Consider the following 24,918-nt stretch of genomic DNA (forward strand, 5'->3'; position numbering starts at 1 on the left):
AGGCATGTCCGTGAGGGAGGCTGACCTGAGCCGCTGGCAGAGGGAGGGGGTCGGAGCTCGGCACAGGAGCAGCGTCCTCCAGCGCTCCCTGTCCTCTCCGATTCGACCACCGCTTACTAACCGCAGTTGAGCACCCATCGCGGGCTCTGCGCTGGACGCTGGGCTGGTGAGCAGCACCCTGACGGTGTCTGCCCGGTGAGGTTCCAGTGGGGAGGCAGAGAGTGGAGCAAACAGCGAGGTCCGTCAGGTGGAGTTATTAGGGGGCGGGTGGACCTCTGTTGGGCTGTGATCCGAACGACAAGAGGCATCAGCTGCGCCAGGAGTTGAGGACGAGCCTCCAGGCAGAGGGAGCAGCATGTGCAAAGGCCCTGAAGTGGGAAGGAGCTGGTGGTTTCGGGAGAGAGGGTGAATGTAGCTGGAGCTCGGGGCGAGTGTGGGTGCAACAGCAGGGCCGTGGGCGGTCGGCAGGAGCGGCCGGAGGGGGTGTAAACCTGAAAGCTCTGACTCTTACTCCAGGCCCATGGCTAGCGAGGGGCTGAGCGTGCAGCGGGCTCGGGTTAAGGGAGCGTCCTGAGTCCTGGCGGCCTGGAGGCCAGGGCGGTGGGCATTGCAGAGTCACAGTGACACGGGTGGCCCCGGCGGGGTGTGGCCAAGGAGCCGGAAGAAGTGGGTGATGTGGGACACGCGCTGGGCTGACAGGACTCCATCCAGGAGTGGGCGCTGGCGCTGAGGGAAAGGGAAGCAAGGGTGAGTCCCAGGGGTGCCAGGGGCAGGAAGAGCCGAGTGTGGCCGCAGCGCGTGGGGAGCTGCCCTCCTGTGAAGCCGGTGGGGGGGGCCGGTGAGAGCAGAGGTTCCCAACCATCAGCCTCAGAACCCCAGGAGCCTGTGCTCCACGCAGGGCGGGCCCCACCCCAGAGGCTCCGAACAGCAGCGCTGCTGGGCCCAGGCTCTGTCTCCAGCAGGTTCCCCGGCGCTGCTGCTGCTGCTGCTGCTGCTGCTGCTCCCACTCGGAGGGGGAGGGGGGAGGCTCAGGGGGGAGGGGCTGGGGTGGGAGCCTGAGGGGGGGAGGCTCAGGAGGGGGAGAGGCTGGTATGGGAGGTTGGGGGAGAGGGGGAGGGGGTGGGGTGGGAGGCTCAGGAGGGGGCGTGTCTGGGAGAGGGGGAAGCAAACACCTGGGAGGCCAGGGGAGGTCCAGGCGAGTGGAGGGCCCCCTGAAGTTGACGGCCACAGTGGACCCCACAGGTGACGCAATGTTAGGGATGAAGCAAAACCCAGTTGCGTGCCAGCCCATGAGCAGAGGAACAGCTGGTCTGGCCCTCTCTCAGGAGGATGCTTATTCTGTAGTTTTGCTGGTGTGAGCTCTGTAGAGATGGCTTCATGCCGTCTGTACCCTCTGGGACTTCCCCCCACTGAGCATGTTTCGTCCAGGATTAATCTGTTATGACATGCAACTGATTTTTAAATGTCCCTCCTATAGGCAGCCATCTTGCTAAGCTGTTGTATTATCTTTTAAAAAATTTCTATCTATTCTTTTGGGGTTTGTGTATAAAAAATTATATCACCTGCAAATAGTAACTGTCCTATTTCTTTCCTTCTAATCCTTACTAGAGGCCCGATGTACGAAATTCGTGCAAAAGTAGGCCTTCCTTCCCCCGGCTGCCGGCACTGGCTTCCCTCTGGCACCCGGGACCCCGGCTGGCTTCCCACCGGCCCCAGCTTTGTCCGGAAGGACGTCTGGTCTAATTAGCATATTACCCTTTCATTATTATAGATGCCTGGAACTTACTTGTCTTGCTAGTTGTTCTCACAAAGGCCAGAAAATCAGGGGGGAAATCCGCTATCTAGGCTTGCCTTGCTCCTGATCTTAAAGGGAATTCTTGGAGCATTTTCCTATCTACACTGTTTATCTGTTTATGTTCTCTACAAGATTCAGGAAGTTTATCTAATACTAGTTTCCTAAAGTTTTGTGTGTTTTTTTAAATTGAAATGAGTAGAAAATGTTACCGACAGCTTTTGTGCCTCCGTGGAGATTATGCAATGACGTTCCTCATTCAGTCTTGACGGGGGTGAATGACTGCCCGGCGTTGGCCACACTGAAGTGAGGGGCACCGTCCCCCGGAAGCCAGGTCGGCCCAAGACTTCCGACACCCGCTGAAAGCTAGGGGTCCCCAGCGCCACCTTCCCTCAGACCTGCCGGCTACCGATTTGGGGGGTCTGGGCTCCCTCAGGTTCACCAAAACGACTCGCACAACTCAGGGAAGTGCCGGGTTTATTGTGATGGTTTATTGTAGCAAAGGTTACAAAACCGAACCGGCCACGGGAAGCGACACCCGGAGCAGAACCTGGAATGCCCCGCGTCTCCACACACAAAGCCTCTCTGTCCTCCGGGATGGGCTGACCTCCCCCCCCTGACATCCCCCCCGACATCCCCCCCCTTACAATGTGTGGCAACAGGCAGGGTGCAGCCCACCCAGGAAGCTCACCTAAACCTCAGTGTCTAATTGGATTATCGCCCACGTGGTTGACTTCCATTCCCAGCAATCGCCATCACCTTGCCCCCCCCCCCCAGTCCCCCAGGTTGGGCTGGTTCCCAGTGGCCCAGTGCCCCCCCTCTCTAACCCCATGGCGGTCTTTCCGGCATGTCCAGCCCCACTGAGTCACTTTATTACCATAAACTCTGTGTGGCCACCATGAGTAACAAAGACACTCCTGTTCTTCAGGGCATTGCGAGAGTTTAGAGGATGCTTTCCTGGAGCTGGGACGAAGGCCAGACCCCTCTCTGGGTGCAGTTAACTTTTCACTGCACAATAACAATCCCCGGTTTTTGTCACCCCGACCTGGAACAATATGACATTATCTTGTAAAACACGTGGCTGGATTCACTGTGCTATTTTTTAAAAGCATTTTGCACTTACGTTTACGAGCAAGATTGGCTCCTTCTCTGACTGAGCTTGCTCAGTTTTTAAAGTTAGGAGTAGACGGAGTTCATAGAATGAGTTGGAGAATGGCCTCTCTTTATTTTCGGTGCGCTAGAAGAATTGTTGTTAGATTTGAACGATTGTCTCTGTGACAAATTTGAGGAACTCAACTGTAAAAGTAACGGACCCTGTCTTTTTGCTGTGACAGCTCTTTTAATCTGTACTAATAAAAGGGTAATATGCTAATTAGACCGGAAGTCCTTCCGGACAAAGCCACAGTGGCGGGGGCCAAAGCAGAGGTGGTTAGGAGTGATCAGGCCAGCAGGGGAGGGCAGTTAGGGTCAACCAGACCGGCAGGCAGAGAGGTTAGGGGCGATCAGGCAAGCAGGCAGGTGAGCAGTTAGGAGCCAGTGGTCCGAATTGTGAAAGGGCAGTTGGACGTCTCACCGAGGAGTCCCAGATTGGAGAGGGTGCAGGCCAGGCTGAGGGACCCCCTCCCCCCACATGAATTTTGTGCACCGGGCCTCTAGTATTGTTATAATTTCTTTAGTAACTGTAGGACTATTCAAGCTTTCTATTTCTTCTTGAGTCAGCATTGATAAATTATATTTTCTAGAAATTTATCTGTTTCATGTAATTGTCAAATATATCTTCATAAAACTGTTTATTGTATCCGCTCATCTTTTTTTTTTTTTTAAGTTCTCTGCTATATTTGTAGTTAAATACCTTCTGTTGGGTTTATGGTTAAATAGTTGTGCTTTTTCCTGATCAATATCACCTGAGATTTTTCTGTTATTCATCTTTTCAAAGGACCAGCATTTGTCTTTGTTGATTCTTTCTACTCTGTGGTAATCTCGTCCCCTCATTCATTGATGCCTACTCTTTTCTTTACTACCTTCTCCCTTTTCTTTCTTTGGATTTAAAGTTTGGGTTTTTGCCTCCACTCTTTTTCAGTTGGACTTAGCTCTTTTTCAGCCTTTATTCTTTGCCAATATAAGTATTTAAGACGATTCGTTTTCCTCTGTGCAGTTTCCACTATAATACACAAGTTCTATACGGGTGTTTTTTTTTTTAAATTATTATTCCAGGTATTTCTAACATTTTAACTGATTTGCACTCCACATGGTCAGCTAATGTGACTTATGGTTTATCTTTTGAGCCATGAGTCATTTAGAATTCTGTTTTTTAAAAATTCCAATGCATGGAAACTTACCATTTTTTTTTTGTTATTGACATTTACTTAACTACATGGTGTTCAAAGAATGTGATGGTTATTTTTGACATTTGTGGAGCTGAGCTTTTTGACCCAGTGTCAGATTCATTTTTGTAACCGTTCCTTGTGTATTGAAGAAAATTGGAGGCGGATGATGTAAGCACTTTCAAGCTTGCACGATGATGGCTGAGGAAGTCACAGGCAGTCATAAACCAGTTATTTGCAGACGAACCATCTCCAAGGCAACATTAGAAAAGTTGTTGCAAGTGTTTCATGGAAAGAAGTGACGGGGGATCTGTCTGTCGTGCGGTGGGCGGGGCCCCACCTGTGAGCGTCCTGGAGTCTCGGAGAGAGGGGTTGTGTCCCTGACACACACATGCGGTCTTTGCTATTTCCCAAGGCTCTAGGGGGCGCCGACGGGGAGCTAAGGTGGGCCCACACTTAGAGACAACCACCGGTAGCATTTCGATTAGAAATACTTCCCAACGTTCTTTCTATGACTCAAAGCATAGATAGGGTTTTAACAGCTTTATTGAGGTATAATTCCCATGCCATTTAATTCACCCATTTAAAGTTTACAATTTGCCCCGGCCGGTGTGGATCAGTGGGTAGAGCGTCGGCCTGTGGACCAAAGGGTCCCAGGTTCGATTCCAGTGAAGGGCATGTACCTCGGTTGCAGGATCCTCCCTGGTCAAGGCTCGTGCAGGAGGCAACCAATCGATGTGTTTCTCTCACATCAGTGTTTCTCTCCGTCTTTCCCTCTCTCTTCCCCTCTCCCTAAAAATCAGTGGAAAATATCCTCGGGTGAGGATTAACTAGCTAAATAAATAAATAAGGTTTTTAGTGTATATTCATAGAGTTGTGCAACCATCTTCACAATCAATTTTAGAACATCTTATCATCCCCCAAAGAAACCAAAGTCCCCCTTAGCTGTCACCCTGTACTGCCCCTCACACCACCCCTATCCCAGCCCTAGACCACCACCCCTCTACTTCTGCCTGTGGATCTGCCTGCTGTGGACATTATAGGACATCTCCTATAATTAGACACGTGGTCTTTTGCCGCTTTCTGTATTCTTTGCGTCGTTCACTAACTACGCAAAATGATGTTCTGTAACTGCCTCCCTGTGGTAGCACGTATCAGTCCTTCGTTCCTCTTTACGGTAAACGACACCCCGTTGTGTGGGTAGATGCATTGCCCTTGTCCACTCACGGGCTGAAGGCACGTGCTGTCTTTGCCTCGGACTGATGTGAACAATGCTTCTATGAAAACATGTACAGGTTTTTGAGGGGACGTACATTCTTTTCTCCTTTGGGCACATCCCTGCAAATGGCACCGCTGGGTCACGGAAGACTCATGTTTGATCCTCAGAGGGACTGCCAGACTCCACCTCCTCACCAAGGCTGGTCCTTTTAGGCTATAGCCATCCCCCTGGGGGAGAGGTGGCCCATGAATAGGTTTTCAAGAAGGAGGAGGGCCCGGCTGGCGGGGCTCAATGGTTGAGCATTGATCTATGAACCAGGAGGTCACGGTTAGATTCTCAGTCAGGGCACATGCCAGGGTTGCATTCTTGATCACCAATAGGGGGCGTGCAGGAGGCAGCCGGTCAATGATTCTCTCTCATCATTGATGTTTCTGTCTCTCTCTCCCTCTCCCTTCCTCTCTCTGAAATCAATGAAAATATATTTTTTTTAAAAAAGAAGAAGGAGGAGGAGGAGGAGGAGAAAGGACAGAACATCGGGAGGAAGAGGGTCATAAGGGTGAGGAAACTGGAGGTTCCTCTCCCCTGGTCCCTGGAGACCATCACTGTGGGTGACTCTGGCTTCCATGGGGCCCAGCAGGAGAAGCCGGACCCTGGACATTCTGAGACCTCGTCCTCCTCTGGGATCGTCAAGTCTGTGGCGGGAGATATGACTGGCTCACGAAGCCACTGTGTTGAGCCTGGTGTCTGATGAGCCTGTCGTAGTTCGAACACGTTCTAAGGCCAAGACACCTTTCCCTCCCCCCCTGTCCGTGCCTAGCCGGCCGGTACGTCCTCATTTCAAAATGGGATGGAGAACGCGGGATACGTGCATCTCAGCTGCGCAAACAGGCAGAGCAGGTGGTCGGAGGCCAGAGGTCAGCCCTCGGCCGTGGAGGGGAGAGAGCGTCGTTCAGAGAATCGCGATGCACTGTCAAGCATCTCCACGGAGACCGGAGAGGGAATGGGTTAAAACTGCAGCAGGAAGTTTACCCGCGGCCCTGGGAGGTCAGCGGCCCCGGGGGACCCCGGGTGGGGGGGCCTGTCTCCCGAGATGGAGGCCCAGCGCCTCCGCCCGGTGCGGGCTCCGACCGCGGTGTTTGAAGGTCGGGGATCAAAGCCGCCACGAGCCCGTGTGTGAACCAGCGTCCCAGGTGAAGGCCGAGACGATGACAGGCGGCTGAACGTTCGCCCGGGCGAAGCGGGCGGAGGCCTCGGCCGTGTTTGCTGTCGCTTCTGGAAAAGGCGCCTTGGGCCTGTGCCCGGCATGACATCATCCTCTCTTTTATGACCCGAAAGGATGGAATATCCAGAAAGGAGGAATTAAATGTTGGGGCCGGGGGCTGTGGGGCGTCAGCTGCGATGACCTTAGCAAAGATGATGACATCAGAGGCTTGTTCACCCAGCCCTTCCCTTGTTTGGACAGTGACTGGACCATTCGAGCTGTTTTCGAAGCAACTGGACGTGGAGTCCGTCCGTTCGCTGTGATTTTAAGAGCCTCGCCTTGGGCTGGGGAAGAGGAGGGAGGAGGCAGCGAGCGGCTAGAGATGTTTCCATCGGGGTGAGCGCTGGAGCACCGGCAGCAGTCAGGGTATATTCCAAAAGCAATGTCATCGCCCGGCGTGGCTCAGTGGCTGAGCATTGACCTGTGAACCAGGAGGTCACGGGTCGATTTCCGGTCAAGGACACATGCCTGGGTTTCGGGCTCCATCCCCAGTGGGGGGCGTGCAGGAGGCAGCCGATCCATGATTCTCTCTCGTCGTTGCTGTTTCTATCTCTCACTCCCTCTCCCTTCCTCTCTCTAAAAATAAAAACATTTTTTTGAAAAGCAAAGTCATAATTTTTTACCTCCTTCCTATGAGAATGGGAAATGCAGAGCCACCCAAGCCGTCCTGTGGTTCCCGTGGCCCAGGTCCCCGCAGAGGCACAGGGCGATCACAGGGCTGCTGCCTCTGACGTGGGGTGCCTGAGGAGGGACCCCAGCCAGCCCTCGGCTCCTGCTCTGGCCCTCCTGGTCTCATCTACTGTCACCCCAATGGGTGCGGGGAGCACGCGCTCCTTTGAGTGTCACTGCCTTTCCCAGGAATAAGGACAAACTAAGGAATCAGCTGGTATCTGTCACACTCCCGCTGCCGGGCACATAGTGGGGTGAAGAGGGTCCCCCCGAGGGCTGAGGTGGGGTCCATGCCTGCTCCCAGGGATAAGGATAAAGCTGGAAGTTAAACACTTAAGAAAAAAACAGAGACAGGAAAGCGTGAGCTGGTGGGCAGTGTGGGCCTGTGGGCAGGAGAGGGCAGCTGCAGGGAGATGGGGCCGAACTGGGGTGCACAGGCTGGGAGTGCACAGGCTGGGGGTGCACAGGCTGGGGCCAGGCAGAGGCACTGTCCCCGTCCCAGGGAGGCGAGAAGCTGGGACAGGAAAAGGAGAGTAAGAGGAACAGGTCAAGGGAAGAGAGACTATGACGAGGCGACCACTGGGATGGGGAGGAGGAGTGGGGGCCGGAGCCTGGAGGCCCTCCGATGGCCCTGGGTGGAGCAGGGTGAGGGGTGTGGGGCGCGGGGGGCGATGGGGGGGGGGAGAGGAAGGGGAAGTAAGTGTGTTGTGAATGACAGTTCTCCGTGGGGCACCGGAAGGCCTCCGGTACCGAGCAGCCCTAACACAGGATCCGCAGCTTCACCAAACTGGAGGCAGGATTGAAGGCCACCAGCCCAAACCACTGAAGTGGCCAACAGCCTCCTGGCCAGCGTGGCCTTGTCTCCCAGCCCCCAACCCCCACCCTGTTCGACTCCTGACCGCCTGGCGCTGACCTCCGTGCCCTCTGAGCTTGCAGCCTCTGGCTCACCCACCGCCCCTCTCCTCCCTCCTCCCTCCTCCCTGTGCACAGGCCCTGGCCCTCCCTCCGGCCTCCTCCCTGGTCAGCCACTCCTAGTTTACCCAGGGCATGGGCTCCCCCTGAATCAACAGGGCCCTGACTCAGCGTGCGGGAGGCCGTCCTGGGCACCCGGACCCTCCGCTCCGCCCTGGGGCCTGGCTGCCCACCAAGTACAGGGACGCCTGAGCTTCACCAGTCCCCACCCCCCACCCCCCACCCCCCACCCCCAGGCCCCGCCCTCAGGTCCCAAACCACAGAAAGTTCCTGGAGGACATGGCCTGGCCACCCCACAGCCTAATCCTTATTTCCACCTCATTGTCCCCCCCCCCCCCCCCCGAGCTCCCACTATAGGCAGCCTTGTATTCAGCCGCCTGTCACCAGCCCAGCCGCATGTGGACTTCTGAGCAGCAACAATCAGCTAATGTGACCGGAGGTTTCAGGAAAAGCCAGGGTCCTGGGTGTGTGTTTGCTTAGGCTCCGCCCTGGTGGAGGCACAGGGAAGTGCTGATCCTGTCCATTCCCATCCCCTGGGAAACGGGGAGAGTCTGAGCTTCTTACAGGAGGGAGGGAGGAAAGGCCGAGGTGGCAGAGGACAGTGTGGCGAAAGCTTCCGTGTGCCCGGGAACGGCAGGGCCTGGGGAGGGCCTGGGGGTGCACAGGGCCCTTTTGCGGGGGGAGGATGGGGTTGCACTTGACCTTGAGAGGCATGAGGGTCTCTGGAGTCAGTCCTTGGAGAGCTGGGGAGAGCTGGGGTGGCAGGGCCTGCAGACGCTCAGCCTGAGAGCCGGGGAGGGGAGGCCCGGGCTGCCACAGATCAGACGGGCCCTTCTCTCTGTTGGGGATTCTGGACGAGGAACAGACGTGCCTGGCGTGGCTGGTGCTGCCCCGCCAGCCCTGACGCGCTCGCCGTGCCCAGTGCGTGGACCGCTCCCCCTGTCCCGCCTGAGGCAGCCAGAGAGCCACACGCGTGTCCTGGGTTTTAACTGATTTGCACCCCACATGGTCAGATCGTCTTTTCTAACTTTTCAATGTGCTGTGTATACACGCCAGTTTTTTAATTATGAAAAATTGCAAACACGCACAAAAATAGACAGTCGCCAATGCACGGGTAACCTGTTCCCCTATGCCTGCCAGTGCTCCCTCCTGCCATGGCTTTTTATGTAAACTTCCCAGCAAAGGCCAGCATTGTCTAAACAGCACGCAGGTCCTAGGTTGGCTGTGACCTTTGGCAGCCTCTGGTATCATTCTGAGGCAGCCTGGTCCTGTCAGGTCACCAGGACATTCACCCTCCCGCCTGTTTCCACTGTGGCAAGTGGCACGTCGCGTCCGGGTTGCCGTCTTAATCATCCCGGGAAGGGTACAGCGTAGGAGTGTTAGGTACACTCGCGAGGTTGTGCAACAGAACCGTCTCATTAGCAACGAGGAAACTGCTGCAAGGGATTTGCCACAGGGGTCAGCGAGGGCTAAGCTGTCCCCGCCGTCTGCAGACACGTGTGGGCGCCTCTGACACAGACATGCCACGGAGGCAGGGAAGGGGCCTGTGGGACGTGACTCCGTGCCCGGCGCCAGGAAGGCTCTGTCAACGGGAGGTCCCCCGGCTGCGGCCTCGTGGGCACCCTCCCTGCAGGCACCGTGATTACCGGGTGGAGGGCGCGGAGTGAGCGGGGCGAGGTCACAGTTCGGGGCCCTTGTGACCCGCTCTTGGCACACGCGGTGGCTCTTGCCTCCGTCTCACATGGCCCGGCAGCGCACGACGGTCTGCAAAGGGCGGAGAAGGGAACTGTCTTCTGCTTTTCTTTTCTTTTTAATATATTTTTATTATTTCAGAGAAGAAGGGGGAGAGAGAGAGAGACAGAAACATCAGTGATGAGAGAGAATCATTGATCGGCTGCCTCCGCAGGGCCCACACCGGGGATTGAGCCTGCAACCCGGGCAGGTGTCCTGACGGGGAGCTGAACCGTGACCTCCGGGCTCAGAGGTCGCGCTCAACCCCTGAGCCCCGCCGCCGGCTGTTCGATGCTTTTCTAAAGGAAGCAGCGGGGAGTGGAGAGTTCCGTGGGTTGCATGTTGAACCCCAGGTCTGTGATGGAGCCCGGTCTGCAGGGCGACGGGCAAGGGGCCACAGCCTGGCTGCCGCGAGGGGCCGTCACTCCTCAGCCCGGTTCTGCCATCATTATTTACGTTCCGCGTCTCTTCTTTCAAGACTGTTTTTTTGACATTTGCCTCCTGGCAGAGCGGGCGCGAGTGGGAGTTGTGGGAGGTGGACTTGGCCGGACACAGGGAAGAATGTTCTTCGTCAGAGCTGTCATAGTGGCGGGGCTGACTCACCGCGGCGTGTCCCCGGCCGGCCAGGCCCTGGAGGGGTCCCCGCAGGGGAGTGCTCCCCGGGCTGCGACGGGACGGGCGTGTGCAGACATCAGGGCAGCCCCCACTCCAGCGCCCACTGCCCACCGGCACTGTCTGAGCCCTGGTGTGGGGACTGACTACCTCCCTCCTCACACAGCCCTCAGAGGGCCCTTCCTTTCACAGCGGGGGAAACTGAGGCAGACGGAGGCTCAGTGAACTGCCCCGGCTGACGGGGCTGGTGAGGGAGGGAGGCAGGGGTGCGATGCCCTGCGGTAACCTCTGTGCCCTGTGTTCCAGGTCCGATCACCAGGGGCCCAGAGGTCACATGCCCTCGTGGGAGCAGCTGCCCTATGTAGGACCCAGCATCACCCGCTGGCAGGAGGCAGGAGGGCTGCGAGACGCCAGGCAGGCACCAGCCCTCCATCAGTCACCGGGCCTGGGTTCGCACAGGACAGTGGGCCAGGGACATGTGGGACGCCAGGGCCACGGCTCCTGCGTTGGCATCCAGTTAGCTCTGACCCCCTGGTGCCCGGGCCTGCACCTGGCTTCACACCTGTCCAATCCAGTTTCAGGAACCCACCCAGACCTCCCCCTCAGCAAGCCGTCGCCCAGGCCGTCTGCCCACGACAGTTTCTGTGATCATGGCTGAGGGCAGTGACAGGAAGGTGAGCCTGCCCGGTCGGCATGGCTCAGTGGTTGAGTGTTGACCTATGAACCAGGAGGTCCCTGGTTCAATTCCTGGTCAGGGCACATGCCCGGGTTGCAGGCTCCACCCCCAGTGTGGGGCATGCAGGAGGCAGTCGATCCATGATTCTCTCTCCTCATTGATGTCTCTATCTCTCTCTCCCTCTCCCTTCCTCTCTGAAATCAATACAAATATAAAAAATAAAAATAAAAAAGGTGAGCCTCGCAACCTGGGCTGGGAGCCTGGATCTCCTGCCCCCGGGGAAGCTGCGGACACTTCTAATCCGTGTTTCCCACGGCCGTGGGGGAAGGCAGGCCTGGTTCAGAGGCCCGGGTGTGGGTCACAGAGTGGACATCACCGAGCACATGGCAGCTCTAGACGATGGTTGACTTCCCTCCTCTGCCCTCCTCGGACCTGAGGTCCATCCCGAGGGCCCGGCTGAGCCCCAGGCAGCAGCCGCGGTCCCACCAGCGGGGAAGGACGCTCTTCCCAGGGCCCGCCCGCCCGCAGTGGGCACCGAGACCAGGCTGCTGCCCGGGGCTGGGGCGGGTGGTACCCAAATGATTCCTTTGAAGATGCTCTGAGTCAGAACGCATGGCACCAGGACCCGCTGTCTGTAATAAAATGAGAAACGACCAGAATATCCCTAACGCTCCTCTCACTGTAAAATGCTCTGAATCCTGGCCCCGGCGGGAGGAAAATGTGTGTGGAATAAAAGACAAAAATACTTTCAGCCGCGGCCAAGAGAGAGGGCAGCAGTGGGGCCCGCCCACCCACAGCCCCCGGCCAGCATCCTGGTGGCGGTCCCCACTGCGGGTGGGCGGGCGCCGGGAAGAGCATCCTCCCGGACTCAGCCCAGATGATGGGAAGTTGGGCCCCGCGTGAGCGTGTGCTGGTTTCCTGGGCTTGTATTCCCCGGAGGCCCTAAGGGGACATTCACAAACGCCCGTGTAGAGGCCGGCCGGACACACTGGCCCGGAGGCTGCCCGTGGTGAGCTGCAGGCGTCCGCCGGCCGGCATTCGATCGCCATGACCGTCAGCTAGTTGCAAGCAAGTGCCTCTCGGGCATCCCGAGCCCCGGCGGGGTGTCCTTTGCAATAATTCTGGGACGAGGGTTAAGGTAACTCTTCTGAGTGGGCGCCGGGGAAAACGGACGGACGGCCGTGCGGGGCGGTCGGTCCTGGCTCCAGGACGTGTCAGGAGAGGGAGGCGTCCATCCCGGGGCTGTACCTCGAACTGCCCACCTGCTGTAACATCCGACTGCTGAGGCTTGAAATGGAAGGTTCGGTCTTTTCCTCCCAAGTCACCTGGGACCTGCGGCCAAGCCTCCGTTTACAGTAACGGAGGAAATGCCTTCATGGCTAAGGTCATGGTCTTGGGCAATAGTCTGGCCCAGGAGTGATAGCAGTCTCTGTGTTTTTAAGCACTGAGGCATGTGTCCTTATGACACAGTCTCTAGGCCGTTTGTTCATTTCCCTGGGGCTGAGCTGGCCCCGCAGCCTCTCCCACAGCTGCCGGGCCCTTCTCCTGAGCCAGCCTGACCCTCCGAAACAACAGGACTCTGAAACCCCCGCCCTGCTCTCTCCCAAAACATGATTTCGCTCCCTGGTGCCCAGCGAGTTGTTTTAATATATTGGGCTCGGGCGTGTAACAAAGCAAAGAACTGTAACACTTAAAAAATATTTTTTAATGTTTTTATTGATTTCAGAGAGGAAGGGAGAGGGAGAGAGAGATAGAAACATCAGTGATGAGAGAGAATCACTAATCGGCTGCCCCCTGCTGGGGATCGAGCCTGCAACCCGGGCATGAGCCCTGACCAGGAATCAAACCGTGACCTCCTGGTTCATAGGTTGATGCTCAACCACGGAGCCACGCCAGGCGGGCCTCAGAGGTATTTCTAGAGATGGACACGATCTTGAACATCATGTCACCTAATCTCCCTTCACAGTGAGGCAGTCAGGCCTGGAGGGGGGACACGGGCCTTGGGCGATGGTGGCCAAGCCCACAGGCCTGTGGGGGGCAATGGGCTCCCCCCCCCCCCACGCGGCCTCCAGGTGGCAGGCGGCCTCGTCCTGCTTTGAAACACGGGAAACTGGAACACAGGAGCCTGGCTGGCTCTCAGCGACACACACTGCAGGGAGGTGGCCTGTGTGTCTGCACCGCTGGGCGCCCAGAGGTCAGGGCCTGGCGTGGGGACCTCTGTGGGTGCCCCGGGGGGCACAGGCTCAGGCCGCAGGGATGCAAGCTTGCGTGTCAGCCTTTCTCACCTGCAGCCTTTGGTCGTGACTGGCATGATTCAGTGAGGGAAGATGGAGGGGGACCCCACCTCCCCTCGTGTCTGGAAGGATCCCCAGGTTCAGGGGGAGCCCTGCAGCTCACCCTGAGGAGGAGCTGCTCTGAGGTGGACGGGCTGAGAGCCGCCCGTCCTGCACATCTGAACTGTGACTGGGGAAACGTGAGGTGCCATCTCCGACCCTCCCGCCTGTGCCTTCCGTGTCTCACCTGGACGTGGTCCCTGCTCTGTGCTGGGCCCTGTGGGCTCTGTGCTGGGCTCTGTGGGCTCTGTGGGCTCTGTGCTGGGCTCTGTGGGCTCTGTGCTGGGCTCTGTGGGCTCTGTGCTGGGCTCTGTGGGCTCTGTGGGCTCTGTGGGCTCTGTGCTGGGCTCTGTGGGCTCTGTGCTGGGCTCTGTGGGCTCTGTGGGCTCTGTGGGCTCTGTGCTGGGCTCTGTGGGCTCTGTGCTGGGCTCTGTGGGCTCTGTGGGCTCTGTGGGCTCTGTGGGCTCTGTGGGCTCTGTGGGCTCTGTGGGCTCTGTGGGCTCTGTGGGCTCTGTGGGCTCTGTGGGCTCTGTGGCTGGGCTCTGTGGGCTCTGTGGGCTCTGTGCTGGGCTCTGTGGGCTCTGTGGGCTCTGTGGGCTCTGTGCTGGGCTCTGTGGCTCTGTGGGCTCTGTGCTGGGCTCTGTGGGCTCTGTGGGCTCTGTGCTGGGCTCTGTGGGCTCTGTGGGCTCTGTGCTGGGCTCTGTGGGCTCTGTGGGCTCTGTGCTGGGCTCTGTGGGCTCTGTGGGCTCTGTGGGCTCTGTGCTGGGCTCTGTGGGCTCTGTGGGCTCTGTGGGCTCTGTGGGCTCTGTGGGCTCTGTGGGCTCTGTGGGCTCTGTGGGCTCTGTGCTGGGCTCTGTGGGCTCTGTGGGCTCTGTGGGCTCTGTGGCTCTGTGGCTCTGTGGGCTCTGTGGGCTCTGTGGGCTCTGTGGGCTCTGTGGCTCGCTCTGTGGGCTCTGTGCTGGGCTCTGTGGGCTCTGTGGGCTCTGTGCTGGGCTCTGTGGGCTCTGTGGGCTCTGTGGGCTCTGTGCTGGGCTCTGTGGGCTCTGTGGGCTGTGTGCTGGGCCCTGTGAGCTCTGTGGGCTCTGTGGGCTCTGTGGGCTCTGTGCTGGGCTCTGTGGGCTCTGTGGGCTGTGTGCTGGGCCCTGTGAGCTCTGTGGGCTCTGTGGGCTCTGTGGGCTCTGTGGGCTCTGTTCTGGGCTCTGTGGGCTCTGTGGGCTGTGTGCTGGGCCCTGTGAGCTCTGTGGGCTCTGTGGGCTCTGTGGGCTCTGTGCTGGGCTCTGTGGGCTCTGTGGGCTCTGTGGGCTCTGTGGGCTCTGTGGGCTCTGTGCTGGGCTCTGTGGGCTCTGTGCTGGGCTCTGTGGGCTCTGTGGGCTCTGTGGGCTCTGTGCTGGGCTCTGTGCTGGGCTCTGTGGGCTCTGTGGGCTCTGTGGTCTCTGTGGGTGTGTAACACTCAGACCCGGTGGGACCGTGGCTTTAACCCACAGGGGCCCTTCCCTGAACTGCCACCTGGTGCTGATGGTCCCCAAGGAGGATCGGGACTCGCCAGGTGCGGTTCCAGGCACTGGACAAAAACAGGGCGATCTCGTCCTAGTCACAGCCCTGTGCGCAGGCCCTGCCATCATTGCTGGTCCGCAGCTGCCGAGAGCTAAGCCCAGGGAAGTGCACCCGTGAGCTCACGGCCAGGAAGCGAGTGGGAGTGGGAGCCGGCAGTCTGTCCAGCTGCAGCCCTGAGCCTCCAGCCCCCACCCCCTGCCTCCCCAAGCCTCCAGCCCCCATCCCCTACCTCCTGAGCCTCCAGCCCCCATCCCCTGCCTCCCCAAGCCTCTGGCCCCCACCCCCTGCCTCATGTCCGAGGGGAGGGGGGAGGCTGGGAGAGCTGCCTCTTTATCCGCTTGCCCAAAAGCACTGAGCAGGAGCAGGGACAGTCTCCCGATGAGCCCAGGAGATGCTGAGATGAGCGGGCTGCGGGCGGGGAGGGCTGCGCCCGCCTGCTCCTCAGGCCTCTCAGCACCAGCTCATTGTGCGGGTGGGAGCCTCAGGGACCCCTCTGAGCTGGGGGCACCCCGCCCGTGGTGGGTGCAGGTTCTTATGAAAACCTACGAAGTCTTCGTTTTCTCTCCACCAAGTGAGTGAACATGCGTTTGCCAACCACGCCTGGGGCGTGTGCACAGGCCCGTGTGACTCTGGACTGTTGGTCTTGGAACAGTGACCCCCAACAGGCGGGCAGGAGGGGCCCCTCTGCTGGGATGGGTGCTGGGGGAGGAGGGGCTGCGGGGAGGGAGGCCTCTGACCCCCGGGCCTCGGACCTCCGGCCTCAGCGGTGCAGGCCAGGCGGCGACAGGCCATCTCAGGCCCATTCACGTGGCCGCTGGGTGGGAGGCGGGTGGCTGCCCCTGGGACGTCCTGCAACTCCGGCGCCAGGGGCTCCCTTTCGGGGGCGCCGCCAGGTCCTGGCCCCGGACACCACCTTCCAGGTGTCGCCACTAGAAAGAGGCTGCGTTTGGAGGGAGTCTGAGGCCCAGGAAGAAGAGCCAAGTTAGAGGCCAGCTCCGCGCTCCTGTGCAGAAGAGGGACTGCATCCCAGAGCCGGTCCTGAGGGCAGGCCCCGCGCACCACCTGCTGCACAGCCCACATCCAACCACGGCCAGCGCGCAGGTCCGGAGGGAGGGGGACACCGTGGCCAGCGCACAGGCCCCGAGGGAGGGGGACACGGTGGCCAGCGCGCAGGCCCCGAGGGAGGGGGACGCGGTGGCCAGCGCGCAGGCCCCGAGGGAGGGGGACACGGTGGCCAGCGCGCAGGCCCGGGAGGGAGGGGGGCACCGTGGCCAGCGCGCAGGCCCCGAGGGGGGGGGACGCGGTGGCCAGCGCGCAGGCCCCGAGGGAGGGGGACACGGTGGCCAGCGCGCAGGCCCGGGAGGGAGGGGGGCACCGTGGCCAGCGCGCAGGCCCGGGAGGGAGGGGGGCACCGTGGCCAGCGCGCAGGCCCCGAGGGAGGGGGACACGGTGGCCAGCGCGCGGGCCCCGAGGGAGGGGGACACGGTGGCCAGCGCGCGGGCCCCGAGGGAGGGGGGCACCGTGGCCAGCTCACAGGCCCCGAGGGAGGGGGGCACCGTGGCCAGCGCGCGGGCCCCGAGGGAGGGGGGCACCGTGGCCAGCGCGCGGACCCCGAGGGAGGGGGGCACCGTGGCCAGCGCGCAGGCCCGGGAGGGAGGGGGGCACCGTGGCCAGCGCGCAGGCCCCGAGGGAGGGGGGCACCATCGGCCGCCTGCCCGCGGGCTCAGCTGGGGCTGAGTCACCCGCCCCCGCCAGGACGCATTGCTGGGATGTGGACGCTCGCCCCTGGCATTCCTCAGCGGGGAGTCGGAGGCACCCCCCACTTCCGTCTGGGCTCGTTGCGCCATCTCTCCCCACAGGACGGAGGCATTGATGAGACTTAGGTGCCTTCGGGAGAGACAGCGAGAAGGTGCCTGCCCCCCCCCCCCCCCCGCTCTGTGGGGGGCATGGCTCTCCCGCCCCGAGGGCGCTGCTCTCTGGCTGCCTGGGGACAAGGACAGACGTCTGCACTCTGTGCTCCTCTCATGACCAGGAAAAGCAGTGACATGCCGGTCAGACCACTCATGTCACAGGCGCCTGTGACGGAAGGTCTCTGTCCCCAGCGTTTCACGATCTGCAGGGAAAGCTCTGGCCTGGGGGGGCAGAGGGGGGTTGTACATGGAAACCCAGAAGAACGTTAGTTATTAGCAGTGCAGTCAACAAACACTGAGGTCTTGCGGGGGGTGGCTGGGGGCATGGGGGTGTGGGTGGAGATGCAGAGGGGAACAAAATGGGGATCTGCTGTGAGCAGGGCGCAGGGTCACATGGGCGGGGGGCTCCCCGGCCTGCAGTGCAGGGCTCAGGGCAGGGCAGCGACACTGCCTGGAGAGGATTCTGGAGGTCCAGCTCCCTCAGGGATGACTGAGCCGGGCTGGGATGCTGGGGGCTGAGGGGCTGGGCTGGGATTCTGGGGGGCTGGGGGGCTGGGAGGCTGGGGGGCTGGGGGACTGGGGGGCTGGGGGGCTGGGAGGCTGGGGGGCTGGGGGCTGGGATGCTAGGATGCTGGGGGGCTGGGATGCTAGGATGCTGGGGGGCTGGGATGCTGGGGGGCTGGGATGCTGGGGTGCAGGGATGCTGGGATGCTGGGGGCTGGGATGCTAAGATGCTGGGGGGCTGGGGGGCTGGGAAACAGTGTCCGCCCAGTGGTGGGCCCATCACAGAGGGTGGAGAAGGAGAGAGCAGATGGACAGGGTGTGACGCAGAGCGGGGAGAGGCAGAAGGAAGCCGGGGCGGGTGGGGTGCGGGCTGCGGGCGAGGAGTGACCAGCCTGGAACGTGCTGGGGCAGTTCTGGCTTCGTCTGTAGGTGGTTGTGAGCCATGGAGAGTCGAGGGGAGTGGCCAGCCCCAGACAGGTGGTGGCAGCGCGCTGAGATGTGGGCAGGAGAGGCTGGAGGGGGGCCACTGCGGGCTAGTGAGGAGGCCAGGGCGGGAACCACAGCGAGGGCTGGAGGGCGTGAGATGGCCGTGGTCACGATGCTAATGACGATGCTAATGACAGCTCCCGCTGAGAGCTGCCCTTGCAATGGGTGTGACGTAAGAGCTGCCCTTGCGATGGGCGTGACGTAAGAGCTGCCCTTGCGATGGGCGTGATGTGAGCTCCGCACCGTGAGCTGTCCCACTTTACGTCAGAACCACAGCCTAAGTGGCAGGTCTGCTATCGCCCCGTCTTACAGATGAGGAAACTGAGGCTCAGAGAAGGGAAGGGCTTGTGGTCACGCAGTGTGTGGGCAGCAGGGCCAGGATCGCGCCCATTCTGTCTGGTGGGAAAGCAGAACTACCTGAAGCCCAGTAAGGGGGGGAGGGGGAGGAGGAAGAAGGAGGAGGGAGGGGGAGGAAGGAGGAGGAAAGGGGAGGGAAGGCTCCTGGGGGACAGGAGACAGGGACTGAGATGGGGACAGCAGGTGGGGGCAGGAGCATGTAACGGGGTTGCTTGGGGGCAAATGGCAGCTGGCACCAGCAGGGGGGCCTGGGTGCACGGTCAGTCTGGGTCCGAGGGTCACAGGGCAGATGCTTATGAGGCAATACGCATTGTGTTCATACAACTTATTTTTTTTCATTCAAATTATTTCCTTGGGATAAATTCCCAGGATTCAGGGTTTGGGATCTGCTGACAGAGCCGCACTCCACACTCCTGAAGGAACACTAACGTACCCCCCAGCATGAGTGGTTTAGGGTCTGTAGGGAAAAAGTCTCAATTTTGTGCCCTGACTCTGCCTCAATATTTTTTTTTCTCTTTTAAACCAGGTCCACGTTATCTTTTTACTGAGAAGAATATTTTCATTTCAAAGCATCGTCTTTATGCCCCTCCCTTCCTCTAGTTTTTGTTTGTTTGTTTGTTTAATTTTTCTTTTATGTGCAGTTTGCTTCATTTCACAAGTTTTGCGATGATGTGGCCGTTTCTCCCCACTGACCTCTTTTAAAGAGCAGGGCAGGGTGGGTGGGAGGTTGGGCTTACTCTCTTCTAGAAGCTCCAAGTTAGGAGGAAAAAGAAAACATTACATAGAAGCCAGGGAGGGTGGCATCCATCTTCCGGTGGGTAATTCCTTCTCCCTCGCCGGAGGAGAGACTCAGTGCGCGAGGCCCCTGGGTGGGGAGCCACGGGAGATCTCTGAATTGACTTAGAGTCGTGCTGGCAAACTGTGGACGGCCCTGGAGTTTTCTCCAGGATAAAATAACTAACTCGGTGACTGGGACACTCCTCCTGGCCTCCTGTGAGATTCCAGAACCCTGCCTAAGAATTATGGACGGAAGAGGCCGCAGGCTGACCTGACCAGCTCGGGGGAGGTCTGCATGGCGGTCTTGCAAACTCAAAGACCTAAAGTCACCACAAAGGATGGTCTGAAATTAAAACTTTAACTAAAAGCAATTATGGTGGGCAGTCCCCTCCTAGGCCGGTATCTTCCCTGACAAGGTCAGTCTTTACCTTAACTGAGCCCATTATCTTTTTGCATCTAAGATAACATTCCTGTGAAATGTCAGAGGAACTGGTAACTTCCCTTCCCTCCCCCCACCCCTCCCGCACAGCCAAATGCCCTGGGCACCAGGACAGATGCCACAAATTCCTTCATTGTTGTTGTTATCTTGTTAATTGTTGGCGGTTAACTATCCTGCACCCACCTGAGTAGAAGTGTGTGTCTATCACTTTACTTTTTATCTGCTCCCAGCGACCCCCCCACCCATTTGCTTTCTCTCACCTCCCTAATTTATCACCAACAGATTTCATGTGACCCACTCAGGCCTCCTCCTTTGAATGTAAAGGGTAAACCAAGGCGAGGCAACACCGGAGCCTTATCTCCATACGCTGCGTCTGCTGCCCAGCAAGTGTCCACAGTTTGGCTCAAATAAACTCACAAGAATTCTTGTTTTCTGTTTTAAATATTGCAGGTTTCTTTTTTTAAAATAGATTTTTATTGATTTCAGCAAGGAAGGGAGAGGGGGAGAGAGAGAGAAACATCAGTGATGAGAAAGAATCATTGATTGGCTGCCTCCTGCAGGCCGCCTACTAGGGATCGAGCCCGGAACCCAGGCATGTATGTGCCCTTGAAGGAATCGAGCCCGGGACCCTTCAATCCGAAGGCCGACGCTCTATCCACTGAGCCAAACCGGCCAGGGCTCACAAAAATTCTTCACAGGTTTGAATGTTTCTTATGTTAACATTACTGATGACCTAACTTCTTCGGCAATCTCTCCACTGGTCCAGAAAAGAGCAAATAAAATCAGTCTAGCATTTAGAAGTACCCATGACTCTGAAGTAAAACATTCAAACCTGTAAAGAATTTTTGTGAGTTTATTTGAGCCAGACTGTCGACAATCGCCAGGAAGCAAAACCTCAGCGGACTGGGATAGTGCTGGAGAGAATGAGTTTTCACCTTGTTTTCTGCCTTACATTCAAAGGAGGGCACGCAAGTGGGTTACATGAAATCCGTTGGTGATAGATTAGGGAGGAGGGAGAAGGCAAAGGGTGGGGGAACCTCTGGTATTGGATAAAAAAATAAAGTCAGAGACACATGCTTCTTTTACACAGGTGGGTGGGTGGGGATAGTTAACAGTCAACAATTAGCAAGATAACTAACGAGGAGGGGGGAGAGGAAGGGGGGAAGGTGTGTTCTGTGGCCTGGCGCCCTTTGTTGCGCCCGGAGGGGTCCGGAAAAAGGGAAGTTGCAAGTTACCCTGACATTCCACAGGGATGTCATCTTACTAAGATGCAAAAAGACAATAGGCCCAGTAAAGATGGAAGCTGATCTTTGTCAGGGAAGGTCCTGGCCTCGGACATGACTACCCACTGTAAACTGCTTCTTAATTAAGGGTTTGCGTTTCAGACCAGCCTTTGCGGTGACCTTAGGTCTCTTGAGTTTGCAAGGCCGCCTGGCAGGCCTCCCCCGAGTGAGTCAGGTTAGCCTGTGGCCCTTGTTCGTCCGCAGTATGAACCCCGGGCCTCGAATAAGATGTCCCGTCCTGGCCAGGGCGGCTCAGATGGTTGGAGGCATTCCAGGCACCAAAAGGTCACAGGTTCCATTCCCAGTCAGGGCACACGCCCAGGTTGTGGGTTCGGTCCCTGGCCAGGGCACATGTGACAGGCAAGGAACTGATGTTTCTCTCTCTCTCCCCACTTCTGCCTGAAAACAATAAAACCAAGCCAAAACAGAAACGGAAAGAAACCTTACATCCCTGGATCACATATGCACCTTCAGTGGCATACCTGTTCCTCAAACCAGGGGCAGCCTGGGAAATGCTGTTCTATTTAAATGCCTTTCTCAACCCCTCTTGGCTTTCCCAGCCTCGGACCTGCTTTCTCGTCCTCACAGGTGAGCCAGAGATCGCTAAGGAGTGCCGCCCCTTCCCTACGAACAAACAGACCACCCACGTGTCCCACCCGCCTGCCTTGCTCTCCGCTCCATAAAAATTCCTGCAGGGACCCCTGCCCGCCTGCCCAGAGCCTTACCGCCACCAGCCGATTCTTCCCGCTTGCTCTCTGCCCCTTCCTTCCTTCCTTCCTTCCTTCCTTCCTTCCTTCCTTCCTTCCTTCCTTCCTTCCTTCCTTCCTTCCGAGTCAGCTCCTGGTGGGGGAAGCCCCTCCTCTGTCCCCCCCCCCCCATCGTGTGTCTCTCCCCACAGGTATCACTTCAGATTCACTGGTGTCTCTTATTGCTCCCTGTCTGTCTTTCCGGTGGGACTGAGCCTGATGAAGGCAGATCATCTCCCTCCTGTGATGAAGACCAACAGGAGGCGCCCAGCCATGAGCGTGATCTGCAAAGTTCAACGTGAGGCGGGACCCAGTTTCCACCACGGTGAGGGGTGCAGTGCCCTGGAGCATGACAGTGAGAAAGGGGGAGATGGAGATGGCTCCTTACCGGCCCACTCAGGGGCGGTTATGGGGGAGAGGAAGAGGAACGTCACCCTCAGGCGGGCCACTGCTTCGGGGGGCTCTTTGTTATGGCAACGCGGCCTTTACCTCCCTGACACGGGAAGGGTCCATCCTTCTGGGAAGACTTCCCCCAGGTGCTGGCTTTGAACTGGACAGTGAAGATTCCACAGGCATTTGTCGACGGCCAGGCGGGTGGGTGCAAATTCCAGAAAGAGGGAACCGGTGCTGTGTGCAAACCTCTGGAGGGAGGAAAGCCGTGGCCGCGTCCAGCCTGGCGTGTCTGCATCAGAACCTCCGCTTGTTGAATGCAGATCCTGGGGCTCCCTCCACTCCCCGCCCCGACACCACCACGCAGACCTTCTGGGTCAGAATCCACAGGGGCCGGGCCGAGGAGCCTGAATTTACCCAGCGCCTCGGGTCTGCGAGCCCGGGAATCGCTGAGCTGGGCCTGCAGGCGTCAGAGATCTGAGCCAGAAGTCCATGGTCCTGGATCCCATCATAAACTTGAACTTTTTTTAACACCGCAGGCCACTCACTTCTTTTCTTTTTGGGGAGAGGTCGCAGACTGTTTTAGAAATTTGATGAAAAGTATAACCCTTTTCTCAGAACATGCTCCCTCCTCCCCTGACATCTATTTTTTTTTTTTTTTTCTCAGACACCAAGGGTCCTCTTTGAATCCAGCGGAAGGACCATGGGGACAGATTTCAGTCAAGACAGGGACCTGATCAAAGATCGCTCTCCTGGCAGGTGAAGACGAGTGTCTCATAATGACACCCACCTGAGACAGGCTAACGAGAAAATAGCCAAATCCAGTCCCTGCCTGCGCACGGGGACCCACTCACACGAGAGAGCCCGAGTCCCCACACCGCATCCACGAGAGAGGATGGGGAGAGGGAGAGAGGGTGTCCTGAGCTGGGAGTCACCGGGGGCTTCAGAGGAGAGACAGGGCAATAAGAAAAGCAGATGGCCAGGAAGGAGAAGTTTGCCCTGCTGTACAGATATGTCAAAAGACATTACCCCTGGAGATCATGCTGATGATGGGCAAGGCTCCTGACTGACAGTCTCTGAGGGAGAGGTGAAAGTTCCCCCTGAACCCGAACCCACAGGGTCTCCATTGCCTTCAGCTCAAAATAACTCGCATGCCCAAGTGGCTCATGTGGGGAAGGCCTGCCCTCGACCCCCATATGGGCAAAGGGCTCCGGGGGGAAGCCCAGCTCACAGGCAGGTGGGGATGGAGGTCTGAGCCAGGAGGAGCCCTGAGGAGGAGGTGGATGAGTCAGAAGGGAGGAAGCAGGGCGTGTGGCCAATCACTGGGCAAGGGTCTGGCTGGGGTGGGATCAAAGGTGAGAGTGCAGGGACCGTGGCCGCAGCTGTGCGACAGGACCGGTGTACAGTCATGTGTGGGAGGATGGCCAGGGATCCGGGAGCGACACCCAGAGAAGCGGGGGCCTGGGCGGATGCGGGGAGGAGGCCCCGGGTGGAGCGTCCATGCGGGCTGAGTAGGGCCACGGCTGACACGGGAGTCCATGGCCTCCTGCAGGGAGAGGCTGGGAATGAGACAGAGGCAGAGCCCAGAGACCCGCCTCTGAAGGGCGGCGGAGAGGAGCCGGGAAAGGGGAGAGTCAGAGCAGAGAGACAAAGAGACAGAGAAACCCAGGGCAGGAAGGTCCAGCCGAACGAACCTGCAGCCCTCGCATCGGGCGGCCGAGGTCCCTGAACGTCCTTAAGAGAGGTTGTTTGTGGGTTTTGGGGTTTTTCTTGCTAACTGTGCCATGCGTGTCCTTGTCTTAGCAAAACACAGCCAAGCATGTGGAGATAAGGAGCCGTGAAGCCTGCAATTTACTTGCAAATGGTTTGGGAAGAAAATACATACATATACGTACATGCAAATATACACATAGATAACACACACATATATCCTATATAATAAAGAGCTAATATGCAAATGGTCATCATGCCGTCACGCCGAAACGATTCGGACACTCAGCACTGGGGAGAGGGGAATGGGGACCAGCCAGGCTGCAGTCCGGGAGAGGGACAAGCCTCACGCTCTGCGGTCCCCTGTGGCTGTGGCTGTGGCTGCGGCTGGCCTGGGCAAAGCCCGCCTGGGTCCCGGGTGCCTGCGACCGGCCGGAGGAGGGAATCCTGGGTCCCGGGTGCAGGGCGAGGCAGAGGTGGTTAGGGGCGATCAGGCAGGCAGGCGAGTGGTTAGGAGCCAGTGGTCCCAGATTGGAGAGGGTGCAGGCTGGGCTGAGGGACCCCTCCCCCCGCATGAATTTCATGCACCGGGCCTCTAGTATTTAAATGGAATGATAAAGCAAGTGTGGCAAGATGTTCACAACTGGCCATCTGGGCGAAGGGTTCTGGGTTTCCTGGTCATATCCCTGCATCTACTTTAAGTTTGAAATGACGTCAACGTAAAACCCTCAGGTTTGAAAGGGCGCTTGGAGGCGAGTGCAGGATGCAGGCCAGACGGCAGTGGGTGGTGGTGGGTTAGCTTGGAAAGGGTGGCGGTGGGCATGGACAAGGGGGGGGGGGGGGGGGCGGTGTTCCTTAGGATGGGAGGAGTGGGTGCTGGAGCGGATTTTAGTGCTGAAACCACTGTCCAGAGAGAAAGGCAGCGGAAGGGGAAGGGAGGAGGGGAGGGAGAGGGGAGGGGGAGGGGAGGGGAAGCGAGTGAAGGATGGAGGGAGGGAGGCCCAACCGGGTTACAAATGTGGGACCAAGCCCAGGGGCCAGCCTCGGAGCGGAATGGGGTTTGGGGCCCTCCGTGCCTGCTGGTGGCTCCCGGAAGCGTCGCCCCTTTAAGGCAGCTGTGAGTCAGGTGGTGGCCCCCCCCTCCCAGCTGGGGGGAGCGGCAGGCGCAGGAAG

This window comes from Myotis myotis, unplaced genomic scaffold, assembly GCF_014108235.1.
Source record: "Myotis myotis isolate mMyoMyo1 unplaced genomic scaffold, mMyoMyo1.p scaffold_m19_p_2, whole genome shotgun sequence".
NCBI lineage: Eukaryota > Metazoa > Chordata > Mammalia > Chiroptera > Vespertilionidae > Myotis > Myotis myotis.